Here is a 14,848-nt window from a genome sequence, read left to right as displayed (position 1 = left end):
ACGTAATTTCGCCGTAAATATACGTATATTCGACGAATCAATGCCCACAGCTTGGCATACAAGGGTTTTGCTGAGGGGGTCTTGCCACCTGCCTGAAAAAAAACAGTAAAATGTTTGAGTGCCTATAGAGTTTCTATTTTTATTTTCTTGACAAAAGTTGATACCATTTCCTGGACACCCCGTCCCCCATCAGCGCACGGTGCCCGGGGAAAAATCTGTAGGGGGGCGTCTGAAATTCTGAGGGGGGAGTGATATTTCGATTGAAACGGAGCTGTATAGATGCAGCCATTCAAAGTGCGCGGTAAAGACACCGCAGTACAGATACCGCAGGTAAGATGACACGCGATACCGCGGTACGTGATTGGTTGACCGACAGGGGCACTCGTGGTCCGTTGGTCTGTCGTAGAAAGACTTACTGTACTGTAAACGTCTTTACTGTGCCCGTTGTAGATATTGAATTTTACCACTGAAGGGAAATCTTAGTAGCTGAGCATAAAAAGAATAGGAGCATACTGTAACGCGTGTGAAGGCCATAAACGATATTAATTTTGGAACGTAAACATACAGTATATGGCTGGTCTTGGTACTTTAAAGAAAAAAATACGCACCAGTATTCCATTTCTCCCTAAACATTGTAAGCTTCGAAGTCTTTAACTAACGTGATACCGGAGTCAACAAGCATACTTTTAGAATTTGATTAAAAGGGAATATAATATGGAATCGCGTATCTAAAGAATTTAATAACGGTATGATTATATCCGTGTACTGCGGCAGGGCTGTGTAAGGCTGTTTCGCCTGGCTGATCATGCGAGCTGTCTTGTAGCCTACTGGTCTAGGTGCGTGACTACCAGCTGGCAGGTTGTGTGTTCGAATCCAGCTGGTGCTGGACTTTTCATTTTTATTTATTTATTTTTTAATCGCGTAACATAAACATATTACCGTATGCAAACTGTACTGTATACAGTATGTATATGTATATTTAATGTCTTAACTGTGCCCGTTTAATTGAATTTAAAAAAAATATTTAACACGAACATTAAGCTGTTTACATCTTCCGCCTGAGAACAGTCACCCGTTGCTACCCAACGCAGAATGGTGATTGGCTGACACCATCTGACACCCCTCTGATTGGAGAAAAAAGACGTGCTGGTGTGCTATACCAGGAAGAGGATTTCTTTCAATTCTAAACGTGTATTTTAAAAGTTTAAGAAGTAAAAACCTTACAGCGTACACAGATTTCTAAACTGATCAGGATCGTTATCTTTGTCTCATGCATAATAATGTTCACCGCTCTGTCCAGCAAATTAATAATAAACTTTATTTTATATAGCTTTTTAAACGAATAAGTAATTAGATTGCTCATAAACCTAATCACTTGCTTTTTCTTTTTATTTATGCTCAGATTTCAACTATAGATCGTATTATTAATAACCATAATAACAACCAACCAACAAAAACATCCATATAAACATAATACCAACCAAAAACATAGATAACAACCACAATACAAAATCAAATAATCAAACCATTTTACACTCGCAAAGTCCTCCAATTATCATAATCCCGCCCCTTATGCAAAACCAAACCTTCCTCCCATCCCAGTTTATCCTGTTTATCATAAACAAAATCCACCTCAATTTTCAACATAAAGCATTACACAAAATCAATACCTCAACACTCCATACTCAACAACGATAATTCACAAACAGCCAGAACATGTAACTACACATTCCCAAACATACCTACTTTCCATAGCCCCGCCCCTTATGCAAAACCAACATCCCTCCCCTGTTCTCTCTCTCCCCTGGCGGTTGTAATTGTTTTTATTTTCAAATAAATTTTAGCAAAGTCATGTATTTTAAAAATCTTAAGATTTTTCTATTTATGTCTTTATTTAGTGGTTTCATTAGTGACAAAGGCTAAACTTTCTTGGAAAAATGTCTTTTATGTAAACCATGTTTGCTATTAATTCATTCAGGGCTAAAATATGTTCATTGTCTTCTAATGAAAGAAGGGTTCCTTTCGCCGTAGTCGGGAGCCTAGCCTTTAACTAGTAAGTACTGTATTTACTGGGTTTTTGAGGGGGGGTGTCTTTCGCTGGAAATCTCGCCTCCTACTTTGAAAATACCCGTGAAACCGGTTCAATTCGTCACAGCCAGCACTCCTGCAGAGAGTTGGGTTGTACTTGCAGTGTATACAGTACACGCGTTATGCTCTTCGTTAATGTCTGTGAAGTTTTATTTAATCTCTGAGCCATACTGATTCTTCTGGAAGCACACCAGTATTCCACTTTCTCCCTAAACATTTTTAGGATCAGAGTCTTACATGTGGTTATTTCGAAAACGTTTGTACGTGCTCCTTCTTACCATGTTACTGTTTACCGTTACTGACCATATTAAGTTTAAGTGCCTGTGGGCACTTTTCCTGTCCGTGGGGGGTGGACCGTCTTTCATTAGAAGGTTAGTCTGTTCTACTCTGAGAATGTAGGGGGGTGGGAAGTGCCCGCGGTCATTTAATTAGTATTAAAATCTTAGTTATCTTTCTAGTTCACAGGTTTGCATGCATAATTTAATTTTGAAAGCCACTGAGACATCAGGTACTACTGTTGTATTTATGAAAAAGAAACAAAACAAAAAACATACTAACAACTGTGCCATCCTACTCCTTAGTTAATACATTTTATTATTCATAAACAGTTAACATTGTTAGCAAAATATTTTGAATTATATTTAACCCTATTTTTTCTTTAGTTTTGTATTTAACTTATTATATGATAGTCAGACTTAATGTATATTAATGTATATTTGAACAATGAAAATATATTTTTACAAGATTTTACATTAAGCACTTAAAATTAATATGGTTAATAATAGTAAACTGTAACATGCTGTAACAAGATCGGTTAAACTTCGAAGAACAAACCTGTTCCCACACACCCTGCCCCCACTACCATTAGAATATACACAAACATTTTAGCGTTTCATTCTGAGCAGAAGACCCTCACACCTGAAGAGTGCTGGCTGTGACGAATTAAACCGGTTTTACAGGTTTCAATCACAGATTGGGACTCAGTAAAGTAACACACAGCGCCACTGGATTTGATAATACTGTACCTAACCAAAATCCGCAATATGGAAACAGAACCTGTGTAATTGTTGATAGATGATGTACTCGTAACATTTTTTCAAGACGAACTACAACATTTAAAAAATGACTTGTATGTACTTGATATCTCTAATCAATCCACGGGTTCCAGCACAAAACGAAACTAAAACGCATACCGTTTGGCGCTTCTTATTAGTTGTTCAAAAGTAATTTGACCGTATGAAATGCATAATATAAACCTAGACACATATACGTGAGCAGTACTTAAGCACTGTAGTATCGGTGTTAAGACATACCTCTCAAATACTGTAAATCAAGTTAAAAATATCTCAAGACCGATTCTGGTCGTAATGAAACCATGTTTCGTGTATGTTTTCTTTTTCATCTTGAAATAACTCATTTCTAAATACCTTTTTCACTGTTAACATCTTGTAGCAACTTTGCGACAAAATATACACTCTGACAGTTCATCCTGCTACCAACATTAAATAAAACAAATCTTAAGATTTCTATATTTATGTCTTTATTTAGTGGTTTCATTCGAAGCTTACAATGTTTAGGGAGAAATGGAATACTGGTGCGTATTTTTTTCTTTAAAGTACCGAGACCAGCCATATACTGTATGTTTATGTTAAGATTTCCCTTCAGTGGTAAAATTAGATATGAATATTCAATACTTAAACGGGCACAGTTAAGACATTAAATATACATATACATATTGTATACAGTACAGTTTGCATACGGTAATATGTTTATGTTACGCGATTAAAAAATAAATAAATAAAACTGGAAGGTCCAGCACCACCATTATGTTTATATGGTTGTTTTTGTTGGTTGGTTGTTATTATGGTTATTAATAATACGATCTATAGTTGAAATCTGAGCATAAATAAAAAGAAAAAGCAAGTGATTAGGTTTATGAGCAATCTAATTACTTATTCGTTTAAAAAGCTATATAAAATAAAGTTTATTATTAATTTGCTGGACAGAGCGGTGAACATTATTATGCATGAGACAAAGATAACGATCCTGATCAGTTTAGAAATCTGTGTACGCTGTAAGGTTTTTACTTCTTAAACTTTTAAAATACACGTTTAGAATTGAAAGAAATCCTCTTCCTGGTATAGCACACCAGCACGTCTTTTTTCTCCAATCAGAGGGGTGTCAGATGGTGTCAGCCAATCACCATTCTGCGTTGGGTAGCAACGGGTGACTGTTCTCAGGCGGAAGATGTAAACAGCTTAATGTTCGTGTTAAATATTTTTTTTAAATTCAATTAAACGGGCACAGTTAAGACATTAAATATACATATACATACTGTATACAGTACAGTTTGCATACGGTAATATGTTTATGTTACGCGATTAAAAAATAAATAAATAAAAATGAAAAGTCCAGCACCAGCTGGATTCGAACACACAACCTGCCAGCTGGTAGTCACGCACCTAGACCAGTAGGCTACAAGACAGCTCGCATGATCAGCCAGGCGAAACAGCCTTACACAGCCCTGCCGCAGTACACGGATATAATCATACCGTTATTAAATTCTTTAGATACGCGATTCCATATTATATTCCCTTTTAATCAAATTCTAAAAGTATGCTGGTTGACTCCGGTATCACGTTAGTTAAAGACTTCGAAGCTTACAATGTTTAGGGAGAAATGGAATACCGGTGTGTATTTTTCCTTGTGATATTTTAAGCTCTAGTTGAATGATAGGTGTCGCATTTTAAATCATTTTCGTAGCTAGAAATTATGAAACGCCCTGTTAAAAGCAAGGAAGTTTTTATGCCCCGTTGAAGTAAAACAAAATGCCTGACAAAGTATGGCTTGGACAGATTCCAAGTGCTTGTACAAATGTGCTAAAGAAATTATACTTTGAGTATACAGCTTGTCCAAAGTCATCCATTATCAATACTATTAGTAATATCTTCAGTAAAGGCTTTGATGCATAAATATTTCTGATGAAGGTAGGTTGTGTACTTTTGTCCAACTGAGCAATCTTGCTTTCATAATATATACCAACATTTTAATGACTGATGATTAACATGCTGTAATACACAGTTCAAAATTAAAGGCTCAAATGCTGTACATGAGAGGTTAAGCTCCCCCTGGCGGTTTTACAAGGCGACGCCGGATAGTTAGTCACGTGACACAGGTGACACACGTGATACCGCGTGATACTGCGTGATAGTTTGACACGCCCACCGCGGTATGCCGCGAAATACCTCACCCATTTTGAATGGCTGCATCTGTACGGTGCAGCTACCCAAATGAAATCTCGCAGCTATGCCATTGATTAGTGCTTCATGATAGAAGATAACGACTAGCAATCTGGTATTTGCGATGAAGTTCAGTTTCACATTTTTCGTCACTCTCACGGTTTGTATTGCCTGGAGCGAAAAGTACCATAAGCGTTCATTTTTGCAGCTACATGGACGTTCTGAATCGTTAAGAAAAAAATGTTGTAAAACCAATAGAAAGCACAAACTGCTATAACTAGTCCTAGTTATATAACGATTTTAAGTATAATGATAAACTACTGCAAGGAATCGGTCCACCTGAGCAAACAGGATCGTAATGTTGACACTCAATAACGACACTGATATGTGCAGTTCCTGGACGGATAGCCCTCCTGCCCATCAAACAGACTGAGTGACTGTTCGTGTCATTTAGTGTTGTCTGACCATTGACAAAGTACAACTATTTTTTTAGGGCGCAAATTAAGTTAGGTAAATCTTTTTGCCCAAAACTGAAGGGGCGACATTCCCCCCTCCCCCCGTGATGCCAGGCCTGTCCCCATCCTATTCCATAATGTCATTATATATAATACCATACAACAGTGACCGATCCTTACTAACTGCATGCGTTAAAATTGCACATCAGCTCATAGCAGGGGGCACATAGCCGCGATGTATTATCAATGTTAAATTTCAACCATAATATCGACAACATTAATAAACGCATACGTTGAGAAAATATCGAACCCAGCATATTTTCCGGTTATATACCACAATGCATTGCTAGTATTCGTTGGTCACCATTTTGGACACGTTTTTCAAACGTAGAAGTATATCTGCAAATATCTCAGCAATCCTCTTTTGACGGGTAAGTATGAACAATAATAATACTATCTGAATACATACAGATCTTTCTTAATATTATTTTGATTAAAATAGTACGTGAATAAGCAAAAAAATAGCACATAAAATAGTGTGAATGGGGAAGATGACACAAAATCGTTTTGCCGTTTCTCTTATTCTTATTCTATGTTGTACTTTCAAACTTTGGGTAATTAGGACAGACTTTATTGCTCAACTGCTATGATGCAAGCCAAATTTTATACATTTATTTCAGCTTTGAGCTTAGTAAACCGTTCATTTTTTAGATTATACTAAAGAAGATATTAATCATCATTTATTTGGGAAGTAATATTATATAATTTTATCCTAGCTGCGGTGCTGAAGTCCCACCCTACATCAACAGAAAAAGGAATAAAGGAGCACGCAATGTGTTACTTGAAGAATGCATATGCAAGGCAGGGGGCCAGGGGATCTGGACACTGAAAATAATAGGTTTTTGGTTCTAACTGTTAGGACAATTAGACAGGGTTTGCAAATAGTGGAAAAAAATCATCTTAACTTCCATTGTAATATTTTTTTTTCTTGGAAATATAGAAGTTGTACATTTTAAAATGTATATTTGAATCAAAATGTGGTTTTGAGTTAGTGTGTTAATGTAATTAGTTTTGTGTTTGTCATTACTATACTGTATATTGCCATGTTACCAGAATTTGTAGCTGAAGTTTAAGACTAGTTGTGTTTTTTTATGATTATTGCCCATATGTTGATTGTTGATTGATTGTATACAATGTATAATTTGAAATACATATGTTTCAGGTGTGAATGTGTATTTTCAGAATACATTTCTAAATCTAATCATTGGCTTGGTTTACTTGTTTCTACACCTATAAAATCTATCTTTGATGTATAATAGACCTCTACCCATATACATATAATAGACCTCTAAAGTTATGCGTATAATAGACCTCTAACCATATACGTATAATAGACCTCTAAAGTTATCCGTATAATAGACCTCTAACCATATACGTATAACAGACCTCTAACCATATACGTATAATAGACCTCTAAAGTTAAACGTATAATAGACCTCTAACCATATACGTATAATAGACCTCTAAAGTTATACGTATAATAGACCTCTAAAGTTATCCGGAACTCCAACCATATATGTATAATAGTCCTCTAAATTTATCCGTATAATAGAACTCCAACCATTTATGTATAATGAACGTCTAAACATAGACGTATAATTGACGTATAACTTTAGACGTATATTAGAATTTCATTCTACACGAATTGTAGACCACATTTAGACGTATAAGGTATGCGTTTAATAGACGTATATTATACGTCTTTTGCCTACTGGGTGGGCTCCAGATGCACATGGAAGCAATCAAGTGTTTCATCCGAGCTGTTTCAAAGACTGCCCAAGAGCTTTCCTTTCACAGAGGCGCAACGATTAATGATGGGGGTGCACCCTTCAATGCGCCTTACGACTCTAGGGAGTGATTGAGATGATTCGTAGCGTGTGCTCATTTCCCTCTATTCCCCGTGTTGCAGTGGTAGGATGACGTAAATTCCTGCTTTGAAACGTAACGGCATTATAATCAAGTGCAGGAGCCGAGGGCTTTAGTTTTGTTTCGTTTTCTATGGCGTTCGTAAGCGCGCAAATCAAAGGCAAGTCCTGCGTCTAACACGAACGTAAATGCTTTTGAAAGTGCAGTGTGGTGCAGCTTGTAAAATCCTTGTCCACATTTGTGGTTTGTTGATGTTTGTTCTGTCTGCCAAAGTTGCATTTTGACATCCGGACGGGGGGACTTTATCATTTGAACGTGAAGCCAGCCTTAAACCCTCTGAGGCGTGTCTGTCTGCCGGCACGTATCTTGTGAAAGGTATTTTTTTTTTAACGGAGAGCAACTTTAAAAAGGTATCCGCAGCCACCTCGCAGTCCGTGTTTGATTATAGGAGGAATGCGACGGCGGCGGGCTCGCTTTTGTCGTGGTCGAGTGGTTAAGGCGATGGGCTCGAAATGCGTTGGGGACTCCCCGCGCAGGTTCGAAACCTGCCGACTCCGGCGTCTGCCGCATGTCGCCTTGTGCCTGCGCGGCAGAGGCGAAGTGCCGCTTCTCCTTTCCTGGTACTATAACAACGCGAAATCGCTTGGACCCGCTGCCATGGACATCAGTTCTTCAGATAACCACACACTTTGCCTTCGCACCTCTGGTGCTCTGCTTATGCCTTTGAAAACCTAATGAATAAAGCTGAAAGAACCGACACGATATGTAGGTGCTGGTAAAGCACGCAGTAAAGAACTGTTAACAGCAAGGGTTTCAGTGGGTTAACTGAGGAGAAGGCGTGATCGCTAATTGTTGACTTTTTATTTGGTGTTAGAAACACTCTTACTGTGCATGACGTGCAACAAATGTAGCCACAGAAATTGCATCACGCTTTCATGTATGCTATTGCAGACACCAACGTTGCCTAGATAGAAAACCGAAATAGCCGTGGGTTTGCTTGCTGGTCTGAAGGATCTCTCTTCGAATCTCTATCATTTGTCAATGGAAGTAAAAGGCGCTGCAATCTCATACGTTCAGAATCAAACCCGCAGCTGTTGTTCGACTTTATTTCTTGACTAATTACAACTGAGTGTCGCATGAGCAGTTACATAAACTTGTCTGGTATATTTGAACACAGATGCCGTTCTTCAATTAAAACTAACAGTACATTGTCAGGGACATTCAGTTCTATAAAAACAAGAGACAGACAAGAGAATATTTCTACCGTTCATGTGGACTACGTGTTGACTTACTGATCGGAATAATTGAAAAGTTCGGACTCATAGCCGATGCAGTGCGTGCTAATTAGAACAGCAACGCTGAGCTCTCAGCACCGTACTGAGCCCAGGTGTTTTTCTAAAGCTGTCAGGTGCAGTTCATTTACAGTACGCCCCGTGTCTCAACGGTAGGACGGAGTCAAATACTGCCTCGACACGCAACAGCATTATAATAAACCGCAGGACTTGAGGGCTATTCTCTTTGAATGTTCCAAGGCATTCGTAAGAGCGTAGGTCAAGGGCCATTCGTGCATCTCCTGTAACTCGAGTAAAAATGCTATTCAAAGTGCAGTGACTGAAATCGTCGTCCACATGTCTCCGTTGTTGATTTCTTTCTGTCTAAGAAAGTTCTATTTTCATGTCCGAACGGGGAGACTTTATCATTCCAACTTGAAGCCACCCTTAAGTACTCTGAGGTGTGTGTCTGCTTACACGTATGGCGTAAAAGGTTTCTTAAACGGAGAGCGAACTTGAAAAAAGTTCAGGTGGGTAGCTGCGTCAGCATGCGTAGGCTGCAAAGGAACAAGTAATAGGTTTATTCCATGCTGAAAAAAAGAAGAAAGGGAACACAACGTTTCGGCCGTGGAGCCTTCTTCAGGTGTGAGAGAGACAGGGCAGTAGCCCTTGAAAAAAGTTGCCGCCGCCGCCGCCGCCTCGCACTCCCTGTTCGATTGTAGCAAGAAGCCAACAGCTGGCGTATTTACTGTAATCGTGGCCGAGTGGTTAAGGCAACAAACTTGAAATCTGTTTGGGTCTCCCTGCGCAGGTTCAAATCCTGCCGACTACGGTGTCCTTTGCATTTTCTCTCGTGCGTGCATGAAAAAGGACCAGCGCTGTTTTGTTTTCGCTGGGACCTTTAACACTCTAAATCGCCTAGTACCAGCACCTTACAGTTTATTGATGTTAATTCTATTTAAGTAATAAGATTGCTAACGATGTTGGACTTTAGCCGGTGTTTTTTAGAACAAATTGCTTACTCTTCTGTAAGGAATACGCAGTACGTGCCTTTGTCAGTCATTGCTCACCATACCTGTAACTTTCTTATCTAACTCACTTCCTCAAATGGTGAAGGTCCACAAACATAAATGAAAAAAAAAACCTTGTTGTAGATGAGGTGCACAAAAAAGCAGCCCCTGATAGTGTATAACACATGTATACTATTGCAGAGACACATGTAACATATATATATATACTGTATATATATATATGAAACAGAAATAGAAACAGAAACAGGAATCGCTTACTCACCTGGAGAATCTCTGTAGGAATATCTAGCATTTATCAATGGAAATAAAAGCTGCTTTAATACAGTGCATGTTCAAACTCAAACCCTCAGCTGCTGTTCTTGTTTGTTTTGGGACAAATTGCAACTGAGCATCGCATGAGCCGTTACGTACCCTTATCTGTTAGGGAATTTCAAGGGAGGAGTTAGGTCAGAATGGGTAGGCTGCAAAACAACAAGTAAAGATTTATTCCAAGATGAAACGTTGTGGCGGTTTTCTTATCTTTTCAGCATGGACTAAACTTTTACGTGTTCCTTATATGCTATATATGTATATATTAGCACCAATGTCGTTCTTAAAAACTAACATGAAATTGTCAGGGACATTCAGCTATATACAAAGACGAGACAGACAAAGTAATAATTCTATATTAACGTGGCCTACGTATTGATGCAATGATCGAACTAACTGACATGTTCTGATTCAGATCCCCTGCAGTTCATGCCAATTAGAACAATAGCAATGCTGAGTCCTCCCCACCCTACTGAGCACAAATTCAGCTGCTCTCCAGTTCTGTTCTGCATGTTTTTTCATTGCAATTGAGCTCGGAGCTGGAGATGATCTCCATACAGTTCTGTGTTAACTAGCCCGCACTTGCGTGCTAATTTACGGGTTGTGGCAAATGCTTTTCTATAGTTCATATACATGACGGCAACCTGTTACCGAGGAACCTGAGAGGTTTAAAAGCCTCACGAGCCAGGTAGGACTCGAACCTACAATCTTCTGACACAAAATCAGACACGTTATCCATTACACCACTGGCCCATAGAACATGCGCTTGCACTCCACCACAGAGAGCTCTACACTGCTACCAGTAGTACACTTCCCCATCTAAATTTTCACAGCAAGAAACTTGTGTTTCCTACTATTTTTATCAGGTTTAAAATATCATCTCCTTAAAACAGAAAAAGTGTTGATGTGTCGTGCTGAAATTCCGATTGATTTTGAATTCAAAGAAAAAAGGTTTTCTTCCAAAACACCGTGAAATTGTCACATCTTGCAGACAATAGGTGTATTCCATGTTGAAAAGAGAAGAAAGAAAACCATGGAACCTTTTACAGGTGTGAGGCTTCTTCAGGTGTGAGAAGACCTCACGGCCGAAACGTTGTGTTTCCTTTCTTCTCTTTTCAGCATGCAATAAACCTATTACTTGTTCCTTTGCAGCCGAGGCATGCTGACATAGCTACCCAGCTGAACATCTTGCAGACTCTACTTATCTCCTGTAGAAGTAAAGCAGGGCTTGCTGGGTGAGCTTTTGCTCCGGTATGTTAGGTCACGTGTCATGTTAAATCACTTCTTCTAAACACAACATTTGCTGGTGCTAGCTTTCCCCATGAAAAGAGACATTTCCCTTACAGTACATGACATATCGTTTTTTTTTCTATCAATAAGTATAGAAATAAAACAAAAGAAAAAATGTTGTCGCCAAAGAATGCACAGCTCTGTCGCCTTGGGGAGGTTTCAAGGGCATTGAGCTCCATGAGAAGTGCCAGATAAATGCCATTTCTCATCATTTCTCTTGGCGTCAGTTCTGCTATTAAATGGGAAGGAGGCAACGGGCTCAGAGATTATGTTAAGTGCACACCGAGCGCAGATGTGTCCAAGTGTCTGTAAAAGTGCGGTGCTCCCTAGTGGCTTAAAGTGCCTGCCTAGTAAGCAGGCGATCCTGGGTCTGAATACCAGCTGTGCCTCTCTCCGTGTCTTGTTGTGCCAAATGTATCATTTCAGACAAACATGTACAGCTTTGTTCAGTTTAATGCAAGAATGCATTTCCTTTCTGGAATAACTTGTTTCTGAAGAAATCCATACATTTTGTGAAAGATGAAATCAATTTCTTGGTTGTCAGTGAAAAAATATTGCTGGCTACAAGAAGCGCAAACAATTGTTTTCTTTGACCATAAACCTGCAAATGTAGGGCGCACAAGCGGCCGTCAGTCTCTGTGGAGCAATTGGTTAGTGCATTTGACTGTTAACTAAAAGGTTGGTGGTTCAAGCCCCTCTGGTATGGGTGTCTCAGTTTTTCCAATGTAAACATCATCACCATCGCTAAAGAAGATGGCGCAGAAGGCTCCACAGCCGAAACGTTGTGCTTCTTTTTTTCTCTTTTCAGCATGGAGTAAACCTTTGCTTTATCCTTTGCAGCCTAAGCATGCTGATGCAGCTACCTTTCTCTTAACGCGCCTCAATCATTATTCACCAAAACGATCAGCAGAATAAGTCGCCTTTGTGGTGATGTCACTCCTCTGCTTCACAAATGTCCTTAGTGACGGGCCATTTCTTTCTGCCATTTTTCCGGAGCGGTTATTGATTGCTCCATCATTTCCCTCTTACTTTCCATCACTAGATTGAAAAAAAAAACAGAAACAGGCTGACAGGACGACAATCAAATTGCAAAAACTCATCAAAGCACTCGATAGAGTATTTGAATCCACAAGTAGCTACGAGCAACTTTGTCTTGGCTTGCATGAATGTCGGAAAATGTCAAAAAGAAAAAGATGGTGGCTTTTTCATATTCGTTCTTTTATTTTTAGCTCGTTGGCTCTTCTGTCCATTGTCCTCCTGCCTGGCTCTTGACCTGTGACTGTCTGAACGCACACAGTAGACTTTCATGCGGGGGATTTGTCCTGAGCCTCTGTGAAAGACCCACCCACCCCCATAAATAACTGCTCTAGAAACACATGAATGCAAAACTAAACCACAGCTTAAAGAGGAGCTTGTCATGACCGCCAGGCAGTTAAGACCAACTCTTAAGCGATCTAATCAGCACCAGCAGTGGGTGATTATTAACAAACGCTGCCGCACGAGTTAACCCACCTGCACACACTCCACCGTGCGGTACACAGTGCTATTTTTACCATCTTTACCTGCTTCCCGCTGCTCGGTATTGAGTCTATTCCTTGAGAGCTCTACCTGGCGTTTTTTCCATTACCTCGTTTATTCTGGATATTGGACTCCCCTTCTGCCTTTTTGACTTTGGACCTCGCCTCTCACCTCGGACTGTTTGCCACCAGTGTTCTCCCTGGATTACGACTTACCTTACGCCTCTTGACCACGAAACAAAGCAAAGCAGAGCAAAACAAAACGAACAAACGAAAACCCTCACGTCCCGCACTTGCATATAACGCCGTTACGTGCCCAAGCGGTATTGTACGTCATCCTAGCACTGCACCCCGGGGCGTACGGTATATGGGAACGAGCACACGCCACGAATCGTCTCGAATCACTCCCTACAGCTGTAAGGCGCCTTGAAGCGTGCACCCCCAACTTTCTTCTTTGCCCATCTGTGAAAGGTAAACTCTTGAGCAAACTCTGAACCAGCTCTAAGGAAACTAACCCGATTAGACGTTACTTTGACTCATCTTTTTACGCTCAGTGCTGGATTGCTCAAACTCCAGCTAGGGTTAGGGTTAGCATTCCCACGCTACTTAGACACTTTGTTTACGCTCAGTGCTGGATTATGGGAACTTCAGGACGAGTGGGTATTTTCTCCTATCTGTCAATTCTGTTTTGTTTTGGAGACTCTTGGCTGCCTATGTTGTACAGTGCAGCCTGAAGGAAACATTTTCCAAAACTGTGTCGGCTCAAAAGTTGTAAGAAAACCTCTCCATCTGCTTTAACTCTCTTAATTTTTGTCATTTAATGTGACATTCGATGTATAACTGGAGCCTCACATATGCAAATGGTGAGGCTCCAGTTCGACACCCAGTTCGACACCACTTTACAGTATATGACAAAAGCATGGCAGACTGTGCCGGACCAGCAGATAACTTCCGCTTATTTTTACCATATTAAACATTTGAAATCCTCCCACTTGCATTTGTGACACTTGATTTTGGCTCCACCTAAGACACTCTTGTCTGTCGGCACTATGTGGCAGCGTTGCATGACAACCCCTCTCACCACGGAAAAGAACCTAACAGCTTTGGTAAGAGAGGAGAAAAGGACCTGGCCCGTACGGGGCTCGAACCCGTGACCTTGGCGTTATTAGCACCACGCTCTAACCAACTGAGCTAACCAGCCTCACAACAGTGCTCCTCTCTGTGCTGCAAAAAATCGAACTCAGGGAATTTCTTTTGTCCTCCTTTGAATAGAAAGCCGTGTAATTCAGTGTACGGGCTTTCTCGTGCACTTTCATGGTTCTTGTAACCCAAATCCTACACTGGCCTGAAGTGCCCCCCCATTTCACAGCATTTTTCAGCTGATTTAAAATGTACCTAAAGGAGAAGCATTTTTGAAGACCATCAATTACCAAGAGCTTTTGTCAAAGGTTTTGGTGGTCATTTTGAATGACCACAGAGCGCTGTGACCTCGGTTTTACATCTCATCCAAAAGACAGCGCCCTTTAACAACACAGCATCTCCGTCACTATACTGGGGCATTGGGACCCGCACAGACCTCAGGGCGAGCGCCCCTCCGCCGGCACCATTAACACCGCTTCCAGCTGGAAGCTTTGTTTTTCCCTGTAGCTCATCCTCATCCGGGTACTGACCTGGCTCACACCTGCTTAGCTTCAGTGGGTTTTCAGTTGCGAGTTGCAAGGG

The 14,848-nt window shown here is 40.2% G+C and overlaps 1 non-coding gene across 1 annotated transcript; it reads right to left on the bottom strand.

Moving 5' to 3' along the window:
• Positions 1 to 14,253: 14,253 nt before the first annotated feature.
• Positions 14,254 to 14,327, bottom strand: trnai-aau (transfer RNA isoleucine (anticodon AAU)). Its single transcript has one exon. It is a non-coding gene; the product is annotated as a tRNA-Ile (tRNA).
• Positions 14,328 to 14,848: the final 521 nt, after the last annotated feature.

This window comes from Lepisosteus oculatus, unplaced genomic scaffold (assembly GCF_040954835.1).
Source record: "Lepisosteus oculatus isolate fLepOcu1 unplaced genomic scaffold, fLepOcu1.hap2 HAP2_SCAFFOLD_371, whole genome shotgun sequence".
NCBI lineage: Eukaryota > Metazoa > Chordata > Actinopteri > Semionotiformes > Lepisosteidae > Lepisosteus > Lepisosteus oculatus.
This window is presented reverse-complemented; position numbering and strand designations above follow the sequence as displayed.